At 46.7% G+C, this 23,186-nt stretch overlaps 1 protein-coding gene across 11 annotated transcripts in view; it reads right to left on the reverse strand.

Moving 5' to 3' along the window:
• Positions 1-23,186, reverse strand: part of LOC144116282 (uncharacterized) — a 97,603-nt gene that overhangs the window by 33,471 nt on the left and 40,946 nt on the right. For 3 of the 11 annotated variants that reach the window (XR_013311814.1, XM_077651019.1, XM_077651018.1), the window contains exon 1: positions 1,119-1,254. The exons of 2 other annotated variants lie outside the window; for them this stretch is intronic. The gene's annotated coding sequence lies outside the window, so the exon portion shown is untranslated. Of the gene's footprint in view, positions 1-1,118; positions 1,279-23,186 lie in introns of those variants that run through there. 6 more of the 11 variants (XM_077651016.1, XM_077651011.1, XM_077651015.1 and 3 more) reach the window with 4 other exon arrangements.

Below are 23,186 nucleotides of genomic sequence, written 5' to 3' on the forward strand. Positions count from 1 at the left end.
AAGACATATAGAGTCAGGTGCTATGAGATAAACACGTTGTGGGGTGCGTGTGGAGAGGAGGAAACAGCTGAACACTTGATACTTTTCTGTAATGGGCTTCGTCCTGCAGTGCAATGAAGTGAGACTGATTTATCCAAAGCATTCGGCTTTAAGGACAATGAAGGAAAAGTAGATTTTAAGCGGGTAGGGTAGAAATAACCAAGCGGAGGTTATTTGATCCGTGGCTAAAATCATGACAAGATTAAAATTTCACAAGTCATGGCTAGGTGGCTTGAACCACTGCCCGATTTAAAGGGTTCAACTTTATCCATACATCCGAGGCAGACTCATTTCACAAAGGCAAGTACTCGTAAACATTTCATGCGGGACATATGACAACTTCGAATATGCGAAAAAAAAAAATCCTTTGCCTTTATAAAAAAGGAAAATTGCGTAGCGTTCTCTGATCTGTACCGCTGGTCTCAACTGCTTTTTCGTAACTGCATCCCCGCCTGTAATCATCTGGGCCATGAAGCTCGTTTGACACACGCGCGGTTGAGCCACGAGAAAGGCCACAACTTAAAGCGGAATGCAACGAAAAAACTGCAAATGATCCCAAGACTTAACATGCCTCTATAAAAGATCGAACGTCCGTCAGTTTGTACATTCGAACTAAAAATATCAATGACGCTAACCTAACCAGCGCTGACGCAGTTTGACAGAACAGAAGACGACGAATAGCGCTGACAATGCACGCGATCGGGCTACACCCGTTCTGAATACATCACCAACAGTTAAGAAAATTCGATCCAGAGGTAGCCTGAACTGAGCCGTTAGTTACATGTGCACGCTTGAAAACTGCATCACATGAATGAACGCAGCTGTCAAGAGCAGCGCGACCGGTGCGGCATGTCAAAGCATGCTGGGCCGACTGCTTCGGCCAAGTGAAAAAATCGCGAGCCCCGAAACGTACGGCTGCTGGGCGGCAGCAGAGCGAACGCGACGGTGTGTGCGAGTGTCACCGTGTAAGTACCTGTCAGCAAGAAAAGCACTGCAACACCTCGCGCCCCGAGACGATTAACATGGCGAGAACAATTCATTACAGTTCACTGCTTATGAGAAAAACAAATTCGCCCTACCTTACTTTTAGAGTTTACCACCTCATGGCTTCCACTGCTGCCGTCGTCTTTGTTAGTCGCAGTATCTTTGTGACACATGGAACGCGAGCACGCGACACACACATCCACTGTACTATAGTGCCTAGAATATACTGGCTAGTGTGCCGAGCGCCAGCGCTGCGCAATAGGGGCAGGTGGCACCGTTTGCAATGAAAGCCCACCGATGGCGGCAGAGGGCGCTGCTTGTCGGGAGGGTGCTGCCGCAGCAGACGACGCGGTTTTCTCGCTTCGGAAGGCAGCGACCTGGTCTTGTGCGTGCGCGATTAACCTGCTTGTGCACGAAATTTTGTTGACTGAGGTGCAGTGTATGTTATCCAGTGTGGCTCCTTGCACATGAAAGTCGACGCATCCGCTCCTCCGAGCAGTTCTGTGGTGATTTCGTCGGTTTTGTGCGCGCGTTCTGTGCGTGCGTGTATCCGTTCTGCGTGCTTTCACCGTGTAGTCAAATCATGCACTGAGCTCTCGATTGCTTTTTTTCCCGTGTCCACCACTAAACGAGCTACATGTGACTGCACAAAAAAGATGTCGAAGCCAAAGCGACAGTGCAAAGAGAAGACTTGCTTTGTGCCAATGTGTAAAAGCGGTTACCGCTCGAACAAGGAACGTGTTTCCATGTTTACTGCACCATCTGATTCTACGCGGCTTGCAGAATGGGCAAGAAACATCAAAAGAGAGGACAGAAGGTTGACGCCAGCTGCTGTGGTTTTCGAGAAACATTTTGAGAGCAGTTGTATCGAGCGCACATTCAGTGTCAGCGTAAATGGTGTTACCAGCGAGCTTCCCCGCGATAGACCGCGCCTGAAACCCGACGCCGTGCCTTCGATATTCACGCATTACCCAGAACAAATTCTGCCTAAAGTGTCAGCTAAAAGAAAAACTAGAAATCTGTGCCAGCAAGAGCCTCCAACAAAGCGTCACAGGCGTGCTGCGTCGGAAGCCTCCGAGTTGTGCTCAGGCATTGATAATGCTGAATCGGTGAGCATGGAAGCATCTGACACCAACAGCGGAGCTGCAGTAAATGAAAGGTGCACCACCCCACGCTTTGTTTCTGCAGAAGGAAGCGCTGGCGAAGCGCAAAATGCTGGTGACGAACGACCACGAACAACCAACGATCGTCTCCATCCATTCTCCAACGTCGCTATTCCAGTGACATGGATGAAAGTGCCATCCGTGACAGTCGATTCATTAGCGTACGCCTATTGTGAGGCTGAAAAAAATAACTTCGCTAACCTCTTCATTGAAAAGATGGTAGCATTTGCAAAGCCATTACTTGATGGACAATCAGTGGTAGCCACGGTTTACCTCAGGGGAAGGGAAAAGTCAAAACACATCGTCACAACTTGCTAAGAGGCCGAAACTTTGATCAAGGAAGTTGCCTTGACAAATCTTTGTGATGGATGCGGCACATAAAGCCGGCCTCAGGAAAGCACACCTCCTACAAAGGCATGATTTTTTCTGAGAAGTGTTCATTATCTGTGAGGTCTGAAGGTGAATCCTGCGCTTTCTGCAAGTACCAAAGGATTCTGGCTCAAAACCAAGCGTGCAGAAAAAAGCAAAGCACAAGTGAAATTGCCAGAAAATCTGATGAAAAGAAACAGTGCAGGAACATTTCTCGAAGCCTGTCAAGAACCAAGAAAAGATTGGCAAATGCAAGGATACAGGTGGCTCACAGGAAAGAGCGAAATGAGGCTCTTAGTGAAGAGAGATTTAACAGCAAAATTAAATCTCTTCCCTCAAAGCAGCAGCTGGTTGTAAAGAGTTGTTTCCTTGCTACAAGGCGAAAATCACACAAGGGAATGCGATACGATGATGAGTGGATTTTAGAATGTATGCTGATGAGGATGCGAAGCCCGAAGTTGTATGAACATCTCCGCAGACAGTCTATTATGGTTCTGCCAGGGCGAACTTGCCTGAAAAAGTACCTACAGCGCTTCAAGGGTGGCTTTGGCCTCAGTACAAAGGTCTTCGATGCCCTAAATGAAAAAACAAAGACCATGGATGCTTACAGTCGTCACGGTGGCCTCGTCATTGACGAAATAAAGCTTTCGGAGCACCTAAATGTGAAATCAGCTGGTGAGTATAGCTGCAATGAATTCTTGGACCGTTCTGTGTATACGGTAAAAGCTCTTTGATTCAAACCCCGCAATGCGAAAATCCGCATAATTCGAACTGCCGGCGCGGTCCCGGCAAATGCTATGCAAATCTATGGCGTTGCACGCTCGCTGTTTCGGAAGCTACGGGTCTCGCACCGGTTAATTCGAACGGGCTCCCAAAGGAGGTTGTGTACATACAGGTATCGGTTCGGCAAGCGGTCGTCCAAATAGCCCCCCTCAAAGCTGAATTCTGTGCTGCAGAATCACTCGCGCACCTCTGACTTGCGCTGAACGGCAGGCGTGATGGCGGACGGACGGCCTCATCTACAAGAGCGGACACACTGATAGTTTCGATTTTGCTTTTCTGAAACGTACGCCCAACCGCACTAGCCAGCCAGCCAAACCCAGCTACGCGCCGTTTATAGCGTTGGTTGGCTGTTTCGCTAATCTTCCCTATCCCCATTTTTTTCTTGCCGCTTCGGAGCTGCTGAGCAATGCCGTATTCATCGCCCGTGAATCTTCCGCGCTTGCGGCGTGCGATGCACTAGCGGCAGAGCTCCACCGCTAAAAATAGTGATTGTTGCGCCGTTGTCCTCTAAAATAACAAGGAACTACTGCCAAGTCTTTCACCAAGTAAATTTACCGCGATGCAAGCGGTTCTTGTCAGTTTTTTTTTTCGGGGTCATTCGATAGTTCGAACTTAATTTCAGACTATGCGAACATTTTTTCCGGTCCATTGAAGCACGAATCAGCGAGCTTTTACAGGATGAGAAAAATACGATGTTACGATGTTCTGCTAAGCACTACAATATTGCTCGAGCCGTGCAGTGCTCTGGTAATACTCGATCGTCAAGTATTTTAGCACGTGTTTCTTTTTATGCTGATTTAGCACCTTTGCCATATTCTGATCTGTGTTGAGAGATGTCTGCGCATAAAACAAGGTGTTTTTCCTGTGCTTTTTCTTTACAATTCAGGTGATATTGAAGGCTTTGTTGACCTTGGAGGTAGTACACCTGCTGACCAGAAGAATGTGCTGGCAGACCATGGGATGATTGTGCTGTTTCAGCCATTTACTGGTAAACTTTTTATTCTCTTGGTTACAGTTCGCAACTTTATACGTAAAACGCACGTACATTTGTGAGAGATTACCTTTCCGCAGGAAAATGGACGCAAATCCTCGGTGTCTTTGCCTCAAAGGGCAATGTGAAGGCCCCAACACTGGCGAAAATCATATTGGAAACCACAGTCCTTGCGGAAAAGGCTCGTCTGTTCGTGGATTGCATAACATGCGACGGCGCCAGTTGGAATAGGAGCATGTGGCGGCTGTTTGGAATACAGGGTAAGGCAGCAATTTCACGCAAAATGCAAGATTGCTTAGAGTGTGCATGGTGCTAGTGCAGATTTCATGTTTCTAATGTTTAAATATTATGATGAAGAAACTGATCGCAAGTTTTTTTTTTTCAAAGGTTCTCAATGCCACGTTCGGAGCAGCACCAAACACCCAGTGGATCCTAAAAGGCAGCTCTATTTTTTGTCAGATTTTCCACACCTTTTGAAGAATGTGAGAAATGGATTTGTTGGAAAAGGATACCTGACACCAGCTGGGCATGTTCACATTGGTATTGTACTAGCAGCCTTCAAAGCGGATCGAGAAAATGTTACACTGAAAGTTATGCCAAGCCTGACAAATGCACACCTTAAGCCAAACTGCTTTGAAGAACTGAAAGTGGACATCGCATTTCAGCTCTTCAGCGACCAGGTCATCAAAGGACTTTTCATTTATAGAGAACACATTGAAGCCTCACATAGGACCGTGCAGCCGACAGTAGATTTCGTAAAAGAAATGAATCGCCTGATTCGTGTTATGACATCGTGAACAAGCGAGAAGGCACTCAAGCCTGACAGTCCAAATGTGCAATTTCTGAAAGGCTTCCTAGAGTATCTGCAGGAATGGGAGCAAACTGCAAAACCAGCTGGTTGTGGTTTTCTTACAGAAAGCACGTCTGCTGGGCTAAGGGTTACCATCAAGAGTACACTTGGCTTGTTGTCCTACCTGACGTCGACTGTGGGTTTCAAGTATCTTTTAACATCCAGATTAAGCCAGGATAAGCTTGAAAACCTTTTTGGTATAATTAGACAGTCGTCTGGCTGTAACGACCATCCGACAGTATCACAGTTTCTGATGACTGTGAATTTACTCGCATTCTACAACCTGGCAAAGCCACCTAGAGGAGTGAACTGCACCCCAGACGTAATCAAAGCACTGCTGAGCCCAAATGAGGTGTGTGAAACTACGAGTAAGGTCCTTTCAGACAAAATAGATGACCTTCTTGACCACGGAAACGTCAGTGAAGCTGAAGATGTAGTTCAAGCTGTCGTGTCTAGCAGTGACCATGCATCGTGCATAGAGAAGAAGAGCCACAGTGCTTTGATCTACTACACTACAGGCTACGTGGCAAGAAAGATCATTGCTAAGAACTGTTGTCCACAGTGTGCAGGCTGCCTATGTGTAAGCAAAGCTGAAGCAAGTGCCGACGCCGCTTCGTACTTTACTAGCCATTTTGACAATGGGGGCCTAGTGTACCCCAGCCAGAGCTTGTCAACTGCTGTAAAGGCCATGGAAGATGCCTTTACTGTGTTTTTTAGTAAAAACAAGCTCCATGAAATGAGTTTAGTTGAATTTTCGAGTCAGCTACATACACTGTCTTTTCCTCAACTTGGCTGCTCAGAGCATGAAAAGGCAGTTTTATCTACCGTTGTAAAGTTTTATGTTCTCTTAAGGTTTCGTTTTTTTTTTGTCAAGGGCCTCAACAAAGGGAGGGAAGCGCAAAGGCAGCGGCATAAGTTTCTAAAACAGCGTCGCTGCCAATAAATGCTTCTCAAGTGCACATATGGGCCCTGGTTGCTGTACTTCTGTAACATGTCCGCGATTGATATTGCACGCGAATAAAAACGAGTGTTGCACGACTGTGTTTCCTGCGTTATTCACATTGCATGTGTTTACTCGTTCGCAAATGTAGTACGTGCACAGCGAGAACACCTAAATATAACCCAATAAAATTAACCGAAGCGTTTCGCCTACTTTATTAGAGAAAATGTTACCGAAAAAGTACTTCATATATATATAAAAGATATCTATGTACAGCACAAGTTTCGCGTTTCGAAACACGAAGTTGTGCTGAATTTCACAGCAGCTTTCGCGCAAGCGACAAGTGCTAAATGTGCAGCTCCTCGACAGAGAATCAGAACAAACCCTGAAACCTATAGTCAGCTGCCTCCATGACAGCTTTGGTCGATTACAGCTGAACGAAAGCAAAAATGCACTAGTCCTCTTGCCGATGTTGCGAGAGCGTTGCGGCTCGGCGGCACCCTCCCGACTTGCAGCGCTCCATGCGGCGGCCGTCGGCATTCATCGCTCGCGGTGCCACCAGGAAGGCCACGGTCGGCACACTAGCCATTCTAGGCACTATAACTGTACCACGTTTCGACAGCACGAGTAAGGCCACCTTAGCACGACTACTGCGCTGCACGCGCCAGCGGCGACTGACTGAGAGAACTTTTTGCTGCCAGTCACAAAAGTAAATGAAGCCAGCTGTTTAATGTTTGACTGTATCGAATGAGCCAGGTATCAAAAGTTTAGAGGTTGTAACCTTTTTCTCGTGATTAGCTTCTTGTTTAGATGACCAGAGAAGTTTTAACAACGGACTACTTTTTTTGTCGTGGAGGAATTCTGTGCGCCGATTCTAAATGTGGGCGGAGCTTCACTGACTACATATTAATGGTAAGAATCTCTTGGACTATTTTTTAAACCGAAACTGATCTACACTCGCAGGCTCGTGTAGACGAGTGGAGGGCGTGCTAAAGTAATAACGTAAAGGCGCTGCACTCTTCTGTACGAGCGTCAGCCAATAGTGTGATACTGAACGGCGTCTTCTGCACGAGAAGACTACAACGACCACAAATTTCGATCGTATTCCGACACTGTTAGGTAGAATAAACAGTTGATTAGTAAAAAAAATGATATTCTGTCGTGGTTACGATAGCAGAGAAATGCTAAAACCACCTTGGTCATTTCTCTGTAAGGCGAAGCACACCGCAACTTGTGTAGTCTGCATAACGCGAACGTGGAGCGCGTCTACGCGATAGCTGCTGAGTCTTTTTGCGACTCGTCTTCTTCGTCAGAGGACGAAAGTGATGATGAGGCAGCTATTCTGAGGCATGAAGCATCCTTGCTTCTGCTGAGATTGGACAGGAACCGCGTCCCCATTTACGTAGAGAGCGATCGAACGTTGTTCCACGGTACTTGGCCACCGAGTTTCAACGACTCTTTCGGCTCACTCGCGAGACAGCCCGCAACCTGACTGACCGTTTTGATGCGTCGGCGTACTATTCGAGAGGCGAGCATGGAAGGCTACAAATAACAGCGGAGAAGACTATGTTGATTGGTCAAGCCGGTCGTGGTGCACGGCCGGCTTTCAAGTAATAAAGCCGGTCGTGGGTCTCACATACCTGGCCACTCAGATGACCGTCAACCATATCGCCGACAAGTTCGATGTCGCCGAGTCATCTGTAGAGGTGTGCCTAAATCGGCTGCTGGAATTCCTCTTCAGTATCTCGGCGGAGATCATTCGATGGCCCACGCCAGCCGAGCGCGAACGAAGTACGGAAGAATTCCGAGCTCTGGCGACCACGAAGATCGGCAGGCAAGGATTATACCAACGTACGTCATCGGGTGCATGTACGCGACGGGTGACATATAGAAATTCCGAAGCCTGCGAATTCTGAGCAGTCGTACTACAACCGGAAGAAGTACCATTCTGTTGTCCTGCAGGGCATCTGTAACGAAAACAAGAAGTTCATTGACGTTTTTGCCGGGTTCCCGGGTTCCGCGCATGATGCGTGAGTGCTCCAGAACAGCTTCTTTTACGAAGGGGCTCTGCTGCTGATGTAGGCTTTCGACCTGCCTGATAAATTCAAGCGCCTTCTGCAGAGTAAGATCAGCGTTAAGTTGCAGTCTCGCTGACAATTTCTGGTCTTGAATGCCGACGACCAGTCTGTCTCGAACCAGTTCTTCTCGGCGGGTGCCGTGCTCACAATGGTTCACAATGGTTGGAAAGTGTGTGCAGCGCAGTTTCGAAGTCTTCCACGGATTCTCCTTCGCTTTGGACCCTCGTGTTGGAGCATGGCCGTTCAAAAATGACGTTGCGCCGTGGTATGAAATAGCTGTCAAACTGCTTTAGGACGACTTGTAAAGTTCTTGGCGCTCTCTCTGACGAGTTTGAAGGTTCAGAAGACATTCTCGGCCTGTCGTCCATGAAGTAAAGGAGCGTGTCGACTTGGTGTAACCCTGACTTAATTGTCGCAGAGACCGGAAGCCGTGTAGAAACGCTCGAATTGCTTCCTCCATTTCGGCCAGTCGGCAGGAGTCGTCTTCCCATTTCAATTCGTTTTATATTGCCGTGAATATCTTTGCCCCGTTTGTTCGTTCGCACTCAAAATCGCCGGCACACGGCTTTATCAATTTGTTTTATAATACAAGATGCCACCATTACCTCCATTAATCGTGACGTGCAAATGCTCCTACAATTTTCCAGATTGTTGTAGTTGCTTTTGGTTCTTTATCTCGAAGTTCCATGCCAGCTTTAAATTAAGCGCGGCCAAGAACTGCACGCATTTAGTTCGATGACCGTCAAGCACGCTTGTGGCCATCGCTGCCGCCGAGTCATTGTTGTTCTTGTTAGCCTATCAAAAGATGGCACATACCCACACTGGGGGATCGGCCAAAAATCGGGTGGCTGTTCACCTGAACGCAGTTAATAAAAAGGAAAAGCACGTGGGAGCGCAACCTCGTCATGAACAGAAAAGGGATGAGAGTTTTGATTTCCAAATTATAAGAATAATAATAAAGAGAGGGATTAATAATAATGATTAAGTCAAAATGTAATAATTGATAGAAAAGTTTGGAACACTTAGCAAGGCAGTCGGTGAGATTCTATCAGGAAATTTAGAACAGCGGTACAAACAGATCTGTGGCTGAACCCAAATGTGGTGGCGCCAAATGATAGCAAGAGCGGGCTGCTCAAACTAAGGCCAAGATGCTGCAAGGGCTCCTCCAGCAACCTTTTTCTCAGAGAGTTGAATCGGGGACAATGCAGCCAAAAATGTTCTATAGATTCAGGCTCACGGCAAAATGCACAAAGAGGAGAGAGCGCCAAACCCGACTTGTGTAAATAGAAATTTAGAGGGGGGATGCGGCAGTGCAGCCTTGTCAGTGATACTTCAAGCTGCCGAGAGCAAGAAATTTTCCTGTTCCAATAATATTTAAGGTGCTCATAATCCGCCGATGTTAAAAGTGTTGTGTCTTGCGTGCTTAAAAACTCACGTCGCCGAAATCTAGATGCTGTAATATAGGCTGTAGCCGGGATGATTGGCAACACGGGGCCGCTGAGGGAAGCCTTTGCGAGATTGTCAGCAATCTCATTTACTGTCACACTGCTGTGACCGGGAACCCATACTAAATGAACAAGGCTCAAATGCGGAGGAAGTAGGGATAACAAAGTTATTAAAATGGGACCGTCAACATGTGCAGCGAGGGACGAACACAAAGATAAAGAATCAGTAATTACTGCAACTGCAGTAATAGAGGGGTCTAGCTTGCGTAGAGCAAGTACAACTGCTAGAAACTCTGCTTGATGAATGGGGGTGAAATCTGGAAGGCGCAGTGAAAGGGACCAGTCTAAATGCGAGCAAAATATTCCCTCATCTGCTTTTTCATTGCATTGCCATGCGTCAGTGGCTGTTGCTATATCTGTAGGTAGGGTCCTCAGATAATCTTCTAGAAGACCATTTAGAATACTCGGTTGCAAAAGTTTTGCAATTTTTGGGAATATGTCGTCGAAAACAAAGTGGATAGCGGGCCCATTGCGAAGCGCAGGAAGGATATCATAAATGTTTACATCTAAAGGCTGAAGTAATCTTTGCACAAACACTACCTGAGGGGAATTGAAACGAGACCAGGGGACACCAAAAAAGGAGGTCGGCTGACAACAGAAAATGCTTTGGGAACGGTGGAAATGGGATTCATAGATCCTGAGGTAAGTTTGCACAGTTAAAAATTGAAGTCGTGATAAGAGAGGCAGAATGCGGGCTTCAAGGTACGGGACATTGATAGCCACAAATTTTGGAAGGCCGAGGCACACGCGAAGTGCTTCCCTCTCTAAAAGGACGAGAGGACGAAGTTTATATGTAGCCGAGCCTGAAAACAACACTGATCCAAATTCTAAAATTGGCCTGACATACACAGTGTAGATCATTAATAGCGCATCGCTGCGCATGCCGTACCGGTGATGACATAATCTCCGTAAATGCCCACGGCACGAGCCCCTGTCGCCGCGACATGGTCAATGTGAGGTCGCCAGGTGAGTTTGTTGTCATAAATGACCCCTATGTATTTTAGGGATTGAACCTGCGGTATTAATTTTAACTGGCAAGTGAGACAGACTACTACAGGAGCGTATAGAGGGAAAACAAGGGTCGCGCACTTGCAAACATTTAACTTCAGGTGTAATGCGCTCAACCAGTGCTCAAGTGTATTCAAATATGACTGCAACAGACCATACAGGGAATGTATATCCGGCGCAGCAGCAAAAAACGCAATGTCGTCCGCACAGACGTAAGTGCGTACATGGCGGTGGAGAGGAATTGAGCTCAACAGAATATTAAAGAGCACAGGAGAAAGAACAGCTCCTTGCGGTACACCTCGCGTTTGTCTGTACCTCTCTGAATGAACACCATTATGGACGCAAAAGAATTCCCTGTTATAAAGAAATGCAGATATCCATGCAACTATATAATCTGGAAATTGAAGAGACTGTAGCCTATGTATAAGGATGGAGTGTTCTACACTGTCGTAAGCTTTGGCGACGTCGAACGTAACCAAAGCCGCGACCAGGCGTTGACGACGAGCAAGGAGAATTCTGCTCTCAAGACCAGCATGTACATTCCATATCGAACACCGTGGCCGGAAACCGAGTTGGCACGGGCTGAGTATAGATTTGCGGTACACAATGGCTGACACCCGAATTAGTAACACCCTTTCTATCAACTTTACCACGTTTGATGTTAAAGAAATTGGCCTAATATTATCCAATTCATAGCCTCCCTTCTGATTTTTAAGTAAAGGGATCACCTTGGACAGCTTCCACTCAAAAGGTATCCAAGCGTGTTTGAGAGAGTAGTTTATTAGGTGCAATAAGGAGTTGGGAGACTCTTCAAAGAGAATCTTGAGCATCTTTATAGTAACACCATCAGGACCAGGAGCAGCAGCTGGCAATTTCTGGACAACTTGTGAAAGCTCTGATAGATTTACTTGTGAGGCATTATCATTTGGTACGACTGGTGCAAACAACATTGGGCGCAAAGGTAGTAAAGACGAGAACCGCTTTTGCTGGCCTGTGGCAATTAATTCAACCGCCTGGATAGCTTCTTCAGGTGACATAACTAATGACTGAAAATTATGAGAGGACATGAGCTGTTTCCTAGACCGTAGAAAACCGAATAGTGCGCGTCGGTTGCCCGCCTTTGAAAGATAATCGAAGTGTTCTGAGTCATATTTATCCTTCGCGCGAGAAACTGCGTTTAAAGGTGGCTGCAATAAATTTCTAATCACTCCAGTTATTCGGGCTTTGGTTATTAAGAAGCTTTTTTTATGCTGCCTTCCTCCGCCTGTAATCTCTTGTACAGTCTGCATTCCACCAGTTAGAAGAATTCCCTTTTGTTGGCCTCACCAGGAGCTCCGACTTTTCACGGCTTTCCTCTATAGCCAGACATATGCTTGCTGACTGGTGGACTTCGGCGATGTTAGACACTGAAGCAAGGGCAGAGCGCAACGCCGTCTGAAATCTGTCATAATTTACATGTGACCACAACTGAGAAGACGCCGGAGTAACACGACATATGATATCAAAATGAATAGGTATGTGGTCACTTGAGGTGCCGCCATCAACAGTCGACCAATTCGTTACGCCAATTCCAGGACTAATGAACATGAGATCTAAAACAGATTGAGTGTATGAGCGAAGATAAGTGGCTGATCCTGAATTTAAGCACATCAGGTTGTGATCAGAAACCCAGTCCCAAAGGCGCTTGCCGCATGTATTAGTCCTAAAACCCCACGACACATGGTGAGAATTGAAGTCCCCAGCCACGAGCACTGCGTTTTTACAGTTAGCGAGTAACAAGTCCAGAGGTCTAACATCGTGGACTCCATTGGGGAAATAATTTGCTATTGAAAATGGAGAGCACCCAGGAAGTACAAAGTCTAGTGCCAAAATCTCACAGTCAGGAGACATTTGTTGAAAAGATACCATAGCCCTGCGGCAAAATTTTGAAGAGACTAAACTTAGTAAACCCCCTCCTCTTGACTGGCGGTCTAGGCGAAATGAACGGTAATTTTTTATATGAAAATGCTTGTCGGTTGAAAGCCACGTTTCTTGCAGAATTATGACATCCGGATTAAGCTGGGTAGAAATGCAGTGTAAATCTGTGGAAGAGGAAAGAATAGAGCGACAGTTCCACTGCAGAACTCGCAACGACACTATGGTTGCGAAAGCCTAGCAGCAGCAAATGTCTGCTCCAAAATGGTATCCTTGGGTTTAGTGCAAAGCGGCTGCTTCTTTGATTTGGGCTGGGTGCCCAGAGAAGACAACGAATGAGACATGGGGGACCCACTGCGCTTAAGAAGCCGCGCATCAGGCTCCACCATCTCGGAATCATAGATTATACCAACATCCCTCGAAGTGCCCGAGGTAGGTACAGCGGAAGGGGCAGAAGTTTGTTCCTGGGGCTGTGATGCTACTGGAATTGTAGACCGGATAAGAGGAGAGGGAATTGCTGTCGAAAGAGCTGCCAAACCGGCCTGCACGGCATGTGTAAGCTGAGTCGCTAGAACGTTTGTAAGGCAATCCGACACACTTGCGACAATCTTTTCTACCATTTTAGACATGGAAGCCTCCACAGCAGCCGCAACTGCCTGGGACAGCGTTGAGTCTAACATGACACCTTGCTGAGCGGTCACACCGGCATAACCGTGGGCACGTTCTTTGACCTCTGAAATAGCGTCACAGCGCGAACAGCGTTTTCTGTCAATTATCTCCAGAATTTGGATTTCCTGAGCTCGAGAGGGACAATTTGAGTAGTTTGTAGAGTGCGCACCACCGCAAAGGTAACACTTCTCATTCTTCTCAGTGCAGGTGCTCGTTGAATGAACATCCCCACAGTTGAGTTTCCCCTTCCGGTGGCGATGAGAGGAAACTACTTGATGATGAAATCCGGGTTTCTTGATGACCCGGTGGTTCTACTCGCAAACATTCACATTACTCAAGGAAAGGAGAAGGTTAACTATTTATTTACAACATAGGTAAAAATCGAGAAGAAACAAAGCAAGGAGAAAACTATTTACATGTCTAAATCGTGGATCAGACGAATTCAGCCTCCGCTCAACCCAGAGCGCTTGGTTTTAAACCCTCTGTCTCCGCCCTTAGCGGGGACAGCAACCAATAAGATAACAAACGACCCATCTCGCCAATCAGTGGTTAGGGAATGGAAAATAAGGTCCGCCCACTGATCAGAGATTGGGGAAAAAGTTCTGATTAAAACATTTGGGAAGGAGGTTTCAAATAACCACAAAAACAACACAAATGCGACTTCCGTTCCCCACGCCAACCACGGCACCACAGATGCTAGAATTGTGCCGACGAGGCGATGACTCAGGTTGTTGACTGCAACAAAGAGAACACAGTCGTTAAGGGAATAATCCGTTTCCTGGTCACCCAGCACTCGGTCCCCACCCAGCTGTATCTCTCCCGCATCGCCGAAGTCTCGTCACCCCTTGACGACGCACACCTGTGGACAGCTGTATCTGTTTAGCGTTTTTCCCGGCGGGTCATCCCCGTGACGGCGCGGTTTAAACGAGGACGTCCGCCGCACGAAGGGGAGGCAGGGACGGGACGGGCCCCTTTGTTGGCGACTTCCGACCCCCCTGGAGCGGCCTTCCTTGCGAACACAAGACCAACGAGTTCGCGGAATGGTCAGCGAACTCCACACCTCCCAACCAAGAATGTCACGCGGACACTTGCTGTCAGTGTGACATAAAAGTCCAGCCACAGTTTCCCGGAACAGAATTACACACACACGTGCACATGTATGCTCAGCTGTTCAATCAGACTACAAACACGCGCACACTCGCGCATATTGCGGTTAATTCAATCCGCACACACAAGGTTAGGACACCAATCTGCACATTCCAGAATCCACCATGTCAGATCGGTGCGCTAAATTGGCAGAATGATTTCTAGCCACCTACATCTCGAAAAAGAAGATGTTTCCTTTTAGCTTTGTCCAAAAGATTGGACCAAAATTCCAATTTATCCGGCACAGCGCCGGTTGTGAAGGCTACCGCCGCTATCGGGTATACATCGTCGTTTTCATCAAAAGCAACAAAGCTCACCAGCTCCCTGCATTCTACCAAGATTGCTGCTGCCATCGTGTCTGCGTTCTCTGCCTCTTTGAATTTCACAGTTGGGAAAGGCCTGTCACCGGCTACTTCACATGCAGTTTTACATCGCTCTTCAGGTAGCGCTAGCTCCCTGTGCGGCTAGCAGCCGGCATTCTCTTCAAAGAAAACCATGCCCTTAAGCATTCTTTTCTCCCATTTACCTTGACCAGCTTGCTCCCGCTCTTCTGGTAATGAGGTCTTATGCTCTATGTTTAAGCTTGCAGGGATGGGTGCAGTATCCGAATCCCCCAGTTCTCTATCTGCTGCGAAACTCGCAGCTGTTCCTGTTAACTCCCAATCTGCTGCAGGAACATTTGCAGCGTTCGGATCTGCCTGAAGCTCTACTAAAGCCTCGGGTTTGTCGCGAACCGAATCGTGGGGACTTTCGAAATGCTCTTCGAAAACTGAACTGTAATTTTCTTCTTCAAGCTGCTCCCTTTCAGAGTGCTCTGTTAGTGCGTGTGTTTCCGGTGTTACCAGCTGCCCTACACCTCTAGCTAGATCTGCTGTCACTTTGAGTGCGCACAGTGTCAGCACCGGCTGGTAAGACAACTCCTCTTTGGCAGCTAGATTTCCATCGACTGCAAAGCACGTTCTCGCACTCAGATCGGCCTTCTCGTCCTCGACCCTTACTACTGCGTCAGAGTTAGCGCACACAGACTGGGTCACGATGCTGAACTCTTGATCGCGAGCAACACACTCAAGTGCCTCCTGGGTCTGCTCTATATTCGGTTGCTCTGACAGCACGTTCGCCACAGGAGTGACTAATGCCCCTATGACTACAGTACACTCTTTTGGCTCGGCACAAAACGTTAGATCAGCTCCTGCTCTATGGAGAACCCCAACTTCCTGTTTTGTTATTTCGGTCCCTGAATCCACACAGGCTTCAGAACTCTGACCTTCGGTATGCAAGTCTCCGCATGCCAGATCATCCGTCCCATCTGGTTGACTGACCTTATTAACAGTCATCTCCGACTGGGAATGTAGCTTATCAGGCGCCAGCATCTTTACCTGAGCTACTAGTGTGCACACATCTGCCCTCACCGCGGGAACATCTGGTTCTTGCTTTGAGTTCGGACAGACAATCATCGAATGTCCAAATTTCATGCAGTTATAACATTGAACTGCTGCGAATAAGACCTCGCTATCAACTTTCGTCCCTTGCCTTAATTTCAACTGCATCTGTGCAAGTTTTATCTTTTCTAGCTCAATTTGGAGTTTCAAATTTTCAATTTCACTCAGCTTTTCTGCCTCCTCCTGCTCAACGCGTCGCATCATGCCCTCCCGATCATACCGTACGGCAGCTATCTCCGTTTTCTGTGCTATCGTTTGTAGCACTAAACACTACACCGACATGGTGAATTCGGAGAAAGCATAAAGGTCTCCTACCTCACTCGTTGCTCTCTGCCACGGTGATCTCGCCGTCCTCAGTGAAAACGACAGGCTCCTAGATGCGGACGGCTTGAGCCCTGGATCTCTAAGCAGCTCGCTGACTCCTGCCTGGTTTGACTGGCTTGACTTGGTCGCCTGGTTACTTTTCAGCAGCTCGCTGACTCGAACCCGTTCGATGTGGACGCCTGGTTCTTTTCAGCAGCTCGCTGACTCGAACCCTCGATGGCTTGTTGTTGCCCGGCTCCTTCAGCACCTAGCTGACTTGAGCCTCCGACGTCCTCTCGAACTCGACCCGTGATCCTGAAGCTTTCCACGTCAGTCTTGCTACGCAACTTCACGTTTTCTCCTTTAGGACAAACAGCTTGTCCACCGACTTGTTCTTTTAAGAAGTTGCGATCCTGTGTCGACTGCGCCAGTTGAGTTTCCCCTTCCAGTGGCGATGAGAGGAAACTACTTGATGATGAAATCGGGGTTTCTTGATGACCCGGTGGTTCTACTCGCAAACATTCACATTACTCAAGGAAAGGAGAAGGTTAACTATTTATTTACAACATAGGTAAAAAAACGAGAAAAAACAAAGCAAGGAGAAAACTATTTACATGACTAAATCGTGGATTAGACGAATTCAGCCTCCGCTCAACCCAGAGCGCTTGGTTTTAAACCCTCTGTCTCCGCCCTTAGCGGGGACAGCAACCAATAAGATGACAAACGACCCATCTCGCCAATCAGTGGTTAGGGAAAGGAAAATAAGGATTTCCGCCAACTAATCACAGATTGCGGAAAGAGGGCTGATTAAAACATTTGGGAAGGTTTCAAATAACCACACAAACAACACAAATGCGACTTCCGTTCCCCACGCCACCCACGGCACCACAGATGCTAGAAACATGTGCCGACGAGGCGATGACTCAGGTTGTTGACAGCAACAAAGAGAACACAGTCGTTAAGGGAATAATCCGTTTCCTGGTCACCCAGCACTCGGTCCCCACCCAGCTGTATCTCTTCCGCATCGCCGAAGTCTCGTCACCCCTTGACGACGCACACCTGTGGACAGCTGTATCTGGTTAGCGTTTTTCCCGGCGGGTCATCCCCGTGACGGCGCGGTTTAAACGAGGACGTCCGCCGCACGAAGGGGAGGCAGGGACGGGACGGGCCCCTTTGTTGGCGACTTCCGACCCCACTGGAGCGGCCTTCCTTGCGAACACAAGACCAACGAGTTCGCGGAATGGTCAGCGAACTCCACACCCACAGTTGCAACACCTCAAGTTGGATCTGCAACCGCCGGCGCTATGTCTATAGCGCCAGCAGTTGCTACACTGCAGAGGCCTAGATGACAATGGGTCTTCCCGAAAAATTAGAGGCCATGCCTTGATTTCAGAGGGTCAGGAAGTGCCGGCAAAGGTAGCAATCACTGATTCAGTGGGCATCCGCAAGTTGTTTACATCCCGGCTACAGCGGTGTACAGCAACAACACCTGCAGCCGACAGAAGCTCAAGAGTCTCTGCCGGAGACAGGGAAGAGTCTACGCCTCGTACAATACCTTTCGTGCCCGCCAGAAGGGATGAAGGAACTTACCCGAAGAGAGGCAAAGGATGAGGAGTTTAGCAAATCTCTTACACAGGCGAGGTCTGGCGATCTGCACAGAATCCCGCCGTGTCCAAACTGGCGTACCTCTGAAATTGACTCATAATGAGAAGTCGCCGACTGGAGAGCAGCCCGAACAGCACCAGGGTTGTTCATCTTGATTGAACCACCATCCTTAGGCACCAGCGCAACAGGTATACTGCCGACACCACTGCGCAAAAAAGCTTCCAGCGGCAGGAGATTAGTGGACAGAGAAGCCGACCAGAGGGAGCTCCCCTGGCCGGGAGACTGGGTCGACATAGCCCGGGCTTACTGCCTTACCGCGCAAAGACGCAGAGAGAAAAGGCCACAACCAGCCACCCGAAACTTAGCCGATCGTTCCCAGCAGAGCAGAGCTTTGTCCCCGCGCCCAAGCGTCCGTGCCGAGTCATTCAGTTCTTAGTGGGCGCGAGTCAGCTTATTAAACAGTTTCTTCTTCTTCTTCACCCCAGGTATATGAAGTTTCTTTCAGAAGCCTTTTCATTGTCTTCCTGACTGCTGGATTGTAGTCACCACAGCGGGACAATTTGCATCACCTATCAACATTAAAAAGTACAAAAAATATACAAGACTTAAGCTTATTATGTAAACGAGCAATAAATGAATAACAAAATAAGCTCGAAGTCATGCCCCCCCCCCAAAAAAAAAAAAAGTTAAGGAGTCCCGGATTGACCATATTAGGTGTTCACTGGATAGCGGTATTTTAGTGGGTGCCCTCGTAGTGGGTGACACAGTTAACCATAATATCCTTTTTCTAAAACTTGAATCATTTGGTACTGGTCCTGCACTTGACCCTTTGTGGGACAATAGGGCACGTACGTTCCTTTTGTTCTCCATCCTAGGGGCTCAAAAGAGGCAAAGGGATGCGGCAGTCTCACTTATATGCTATGCAGCCACCTATCCTAATGTTTCAATGATTTGTTTAAAAATGGTTTCAGCTTCGTCTACTAGATGAGGTAGTGATCGACTAGAAACCTGGAAACTTCGTTCTTTCCTTCGTTCGCATTGCAAGTTTTTGGCTATATTCAATGTAGCAAAAATAAATCGAAATGCATGGTGAATGAATGCTTTTTTCACACAATGTGCACTTGTTCAGAATATTTGAGATGACAAGTAATAAGAGAAGCAATTTTTTTTTACCATGCTGAAAATAGTTGGGCATTTAAAGACTGAATATTGACTGGTAATTTTCAAACATTAAATGTAGAGTTTGTTCTTGGGCTTCAAATCATCAATAGCCAAACATTCAGAACTGCCAGCGGCAAGAAGCCCTTCGGAATGAACATGGAGGGTAAAAAAAAATGGCCAAAAATAGCAGTTGGCGTCTCGGGTGAAGTTTGGCTCATTGGCAAAGAACACAACCTTCTGAAAGTCGAATAAAGACGTGGATACCGTTGGTGTTCCACGCGGGAAAAGTAGTGCGAACATGAGGTGATTAGAATCATGAGGTGGTTAGAAGAAGCCAACTCTGGAAATCCATGTAGGTCAATGGGACAAATATATCCCATTTTCTTTATCCCACTAACTCTTTGTACTAAAATTGTGAAATTTGTTGAGAACCGTTTCTGTGCACCATCATATGCTCCTGCATTAAAAAATTTTCCACAAATTTGAAAAAATTCATGCTGTCCCATAAAGGTTTAACCTAATCCGAAACTGATAGATTGCAGGTTGTTCAATTTGGTGCCACATATTCTAACGCAAAGCTAATTGATCATGGCGTACCACAGGGTTCCATTCTAGGGCCCCTCCTTTTCCTTGTGTACATTAATAACTTGCCAAAATATTTTTACTAGCGTAATTTCATTCGTTGTGCCGAATGCACTACAAATTTTTCTTATAATAGTAAGATATTTACACTAAGCTTGAACTTAAAAGCTGACTTCCGGAATATTAATACTTGGTGCCAAAATAACCATTTGCAAATTAATGCAAGGAAAACAACCTTGATGGTTTTCGATTCCCGCACCAAGGAAGGCATTCCAGTGCCCCGGATATATTTTAGCACCCATACTATTTTCCCATCTGACTTCACCACGTTTCTTGGTATCATTTTGATAGTCATTTAAAATTTGATCAGCACACTAAACTCATTAGGTCAGAAACTGCTTTTGATGTTCACGTGATAAATATAGCCTGCCATATTTCAGCTACTATCCTTCGTACGTTGTAGTTTTCTTTCATACATAGCCACCATACGTATTGCATATCATCTAGTTGGGGCACCACTAGTAACACTTATCATGTATCCGCCACCTTCAAAATCAAGCTCTCCGTCTAATTGCTTTCAGCCATTTCTGAATAGCCATCCTCGATACTTGCTACAATCTATGCATTCTCCCATTATCATCAGAGCTTCATCTCAGGTTAACATCTCTTATCTTTCATACACATAATAAAATTGTTCTTCATATTTTTGAATTGTCCAAACTCTTCAGTGACAATCACACATGGGTTTGCCGAGCAACCAAATCTGCTACTAATGAAAGTGCATGCTAAGTATGGAAAACAAACAGCATACTTTTTAGCCATCTTTGTGTGGAACTCATAGCCATCCGTAATAAAATCGGACCATAATTTACGTTCATTTCACCATTCATTTAGGACCTCCTTAAACCCTGGCTTCATCAGCTCACTAGCGCATTTTTCCCCCTCTATGTATGTTCTTTGCCGGTGCTAACATATTTAAGGTATTGTATGTGTATCTTACCTGTATTACTTTCATTTTCTACTTTGCTTTGCTCTCGTGCACTTTCTTCTTGCACACATATTTTGTTTGCTCGTTAGCATTGTATTATGTTTCCTTGGTTTTCATTCCTCTATTTTTTACAGTCATTACTTCATGATCTCCTTCAGTAACACTACAAACACCGTGTATTGAATGTACCGCCCTTGGAAATGAATGGATGAATGCTGCACACTGCAAATAAAGATTCCTTTAGGGATCTCATTACTTTAATTCCACTTTATTCTATCAAGTTTTAATTGACTGTCCACTATACGTTATAAAGCAGTTTGTTTAGTGGCAGCAGCGTTGCAGCGAGTGCAAATGAGATTCGAAAAGTCCGGCAGTCAGGTGGAGTGTATTCTAAATATTCATTGTTCTTAGGCGTTTTATTTGTGGGGCATGTTGCAGTGCCATCAAAAAGTCCGAGTAGTCTAGCATGTCCAAAAAAAAATCGGGTCCGAAGTTTCGGTCGGTGACTGCACCTTTTAGAGAAAACTCCCAGAACACATTTCCTGACGTGACATTTTATTGGCTACTGCCCCATTGTGAAGGCAGCTTTTGAAATTCAGCATTGCTGTCGCTGTGCACATGCTATAGGGCAGGCAGGAGTCTTGGCAAAAAAAAGTGAGCAATGAGTTAGTGTGCGTTCTCGCTCTTTTTCTACTAGCAGTCTTTCCCAGTTGTATTTGGTATAGCTGGTGTGAATGCAGCTGCAATGCTTGAGGCTGCTTTTGTGGACCTGACTGTTGCTTCTTTGCAGTATGCAGCCTGGGTGCAGTCCTGTTGAGCAGAGGGGAGGGAAGAGACTCGACTACCACTGCCATCGGGAGGAGGGGTGGGCACAGCCGAACATGCAGACACGGGTCTTCAATTGGCGACCTGCGGGCGCAGCCCCTTTTTCTTAGCTTTGCACTCCAGTCGTCAGAGGCCCACTGCTGCTGCTTAACTCTGTTTCTGTTTGCTTTTGGTGCTAGGGATGAAGAAATAAAGGTTTTCTCTTCTTTTCTGTGCCCTCCTAAGAAGAATGGGCGGCCGCTCAAATCTGACCTCGCCCCTTTTCTACATGCCGTGGTTTAGACAGAGTTGATCACTTTTTCCACTATATGGGCATGAATCTTCATTCCTGCTCTGTAGTTGGGCAAGGGGAGAGGTGGGAGAAGCGGCAGCGGAGCATTGTTGAGTTATCTGTGCATTGCCTCTGTTAAAACATTCCTCGCTTTTGCATGGGAGGCTCCACACAACCCGTTTTCTTTTTTTCATTTTCTTCTGAGCTGCTGACACGTACTGCATGCTTTATGTGGCAGCCACAGTCATCGCACTCTCTGAAATTGTCGCCACTCTTGCTACTGTGCAGCTTCTTTCTAATCTACCCAGTGACATGAACCTCTGGCTGTGGGTTTTCTTTTTTTTTTCCCCTCCGCAAACCCACCACTTTCAGAAATTGTAGTTGTAGTCTGAAATGCAATCTAACTGCGAAGCTCAGACTGCAAGGCTTTCATGCACAGATAACGCTTCTATTTTCCTGATTATGTTGCGATTTGCCTGTCCAATGTTGCCCGGCAGCTCTGGTTTTCAGAGATGTTCGGAAAGTGGGGAAAGACGAGAGGCAGACAGAGCTGGCTACTTGCTTTCGGAGATTTCTCTACTGGGCTTTACTTTGCGACGAGAGTGTGTGCTGGCCGGTTGAGGTTGAGGAACTATTCTTCCCCCAAGTCGCTTGTGTGCTGCTTTTGCGTGTATGTGTGAGTGATTCATTTTTATTGCACATTAAACAAAATGGGGACAGAAAGGCTTCTCGCTCTGTAGTCCATTGTTGGTTGCAGAGTCCTGTTCACAGCCACTTGATGTCGGGTGGTTATTCGGGATGTGAAAGTCTTATGCCTTTTTTGCCCTTCCAAGTATTATGGTACCTCTTTGTGTTGCAGACAAAGAACAGAGTGTTTATGCGCCAGATGCTATCGTTAGCTTGGCTCTGGTTTTGTATAGGACTCGTGGCTGTAAACAAGGCGTGCCCATTTTGTCTTGCTGTGTTCACAGCTGTGGTGATTACATGCAGGCCTGGGAGCTGAATACAGATGTGGCTGTGTGTGTAACCTGTGCAGCACTCCTGTGACCCTAGTATTGTACGTAGGCTGTTCGGCGAGTTTAATTTTTTTCCCCTTGAGAAGGTTGCCGGCACCAGAATGAAAAAAAAAACTCCGACTTCAATTTTTAAGCAGGTTTCTACTTTTTTTCTCTAATGTAATTATATCTTCCACCTACGTAGCTGAACACTGACACACATAGCAGATGACATTGCTAACAAAAGGAAGAATTCATGAAGTGTGTGGCTGCCTCTGCTCTTATTTGCTGGTTTCTGCCACGTTGCATCAACCTGAATGCAGCACTGCTGTTGTTAAGATGTGCAGAGTGATCGAGCTTTGAGTCTTGTAATAAGACCGTTTGGTTCATTTATGGCATAAGCGGATTTGAGCCTGGTTCTGCTATCCACAGTCCATCCTGGGCACAACATACCCATATACATCAAATTGCTGTTTTTATTGAACACTCTGAACATCCCCTTGAAAATCGTATGCACAAGCATAACTTGTGTGCAGCAGAAAATTCCATACCTGATGGTGCACTATGCTTCTGCGAGT

Source organism: Amblyomma americanum, chromosome 1, assembly GCF_052857255.1.
Source record: "Amblyomma americanum isolate KBUSLIRL-KWMA chromosome 1, ASM5285725v1, whole genome shotgun sequence".
NCBI classification, from domain to species: Eukaryota; Metazoa; Arthropoda; class Arachnida; order Ixodida; family Ixodidae; genus Amblyomma; species Amblyomma americanum.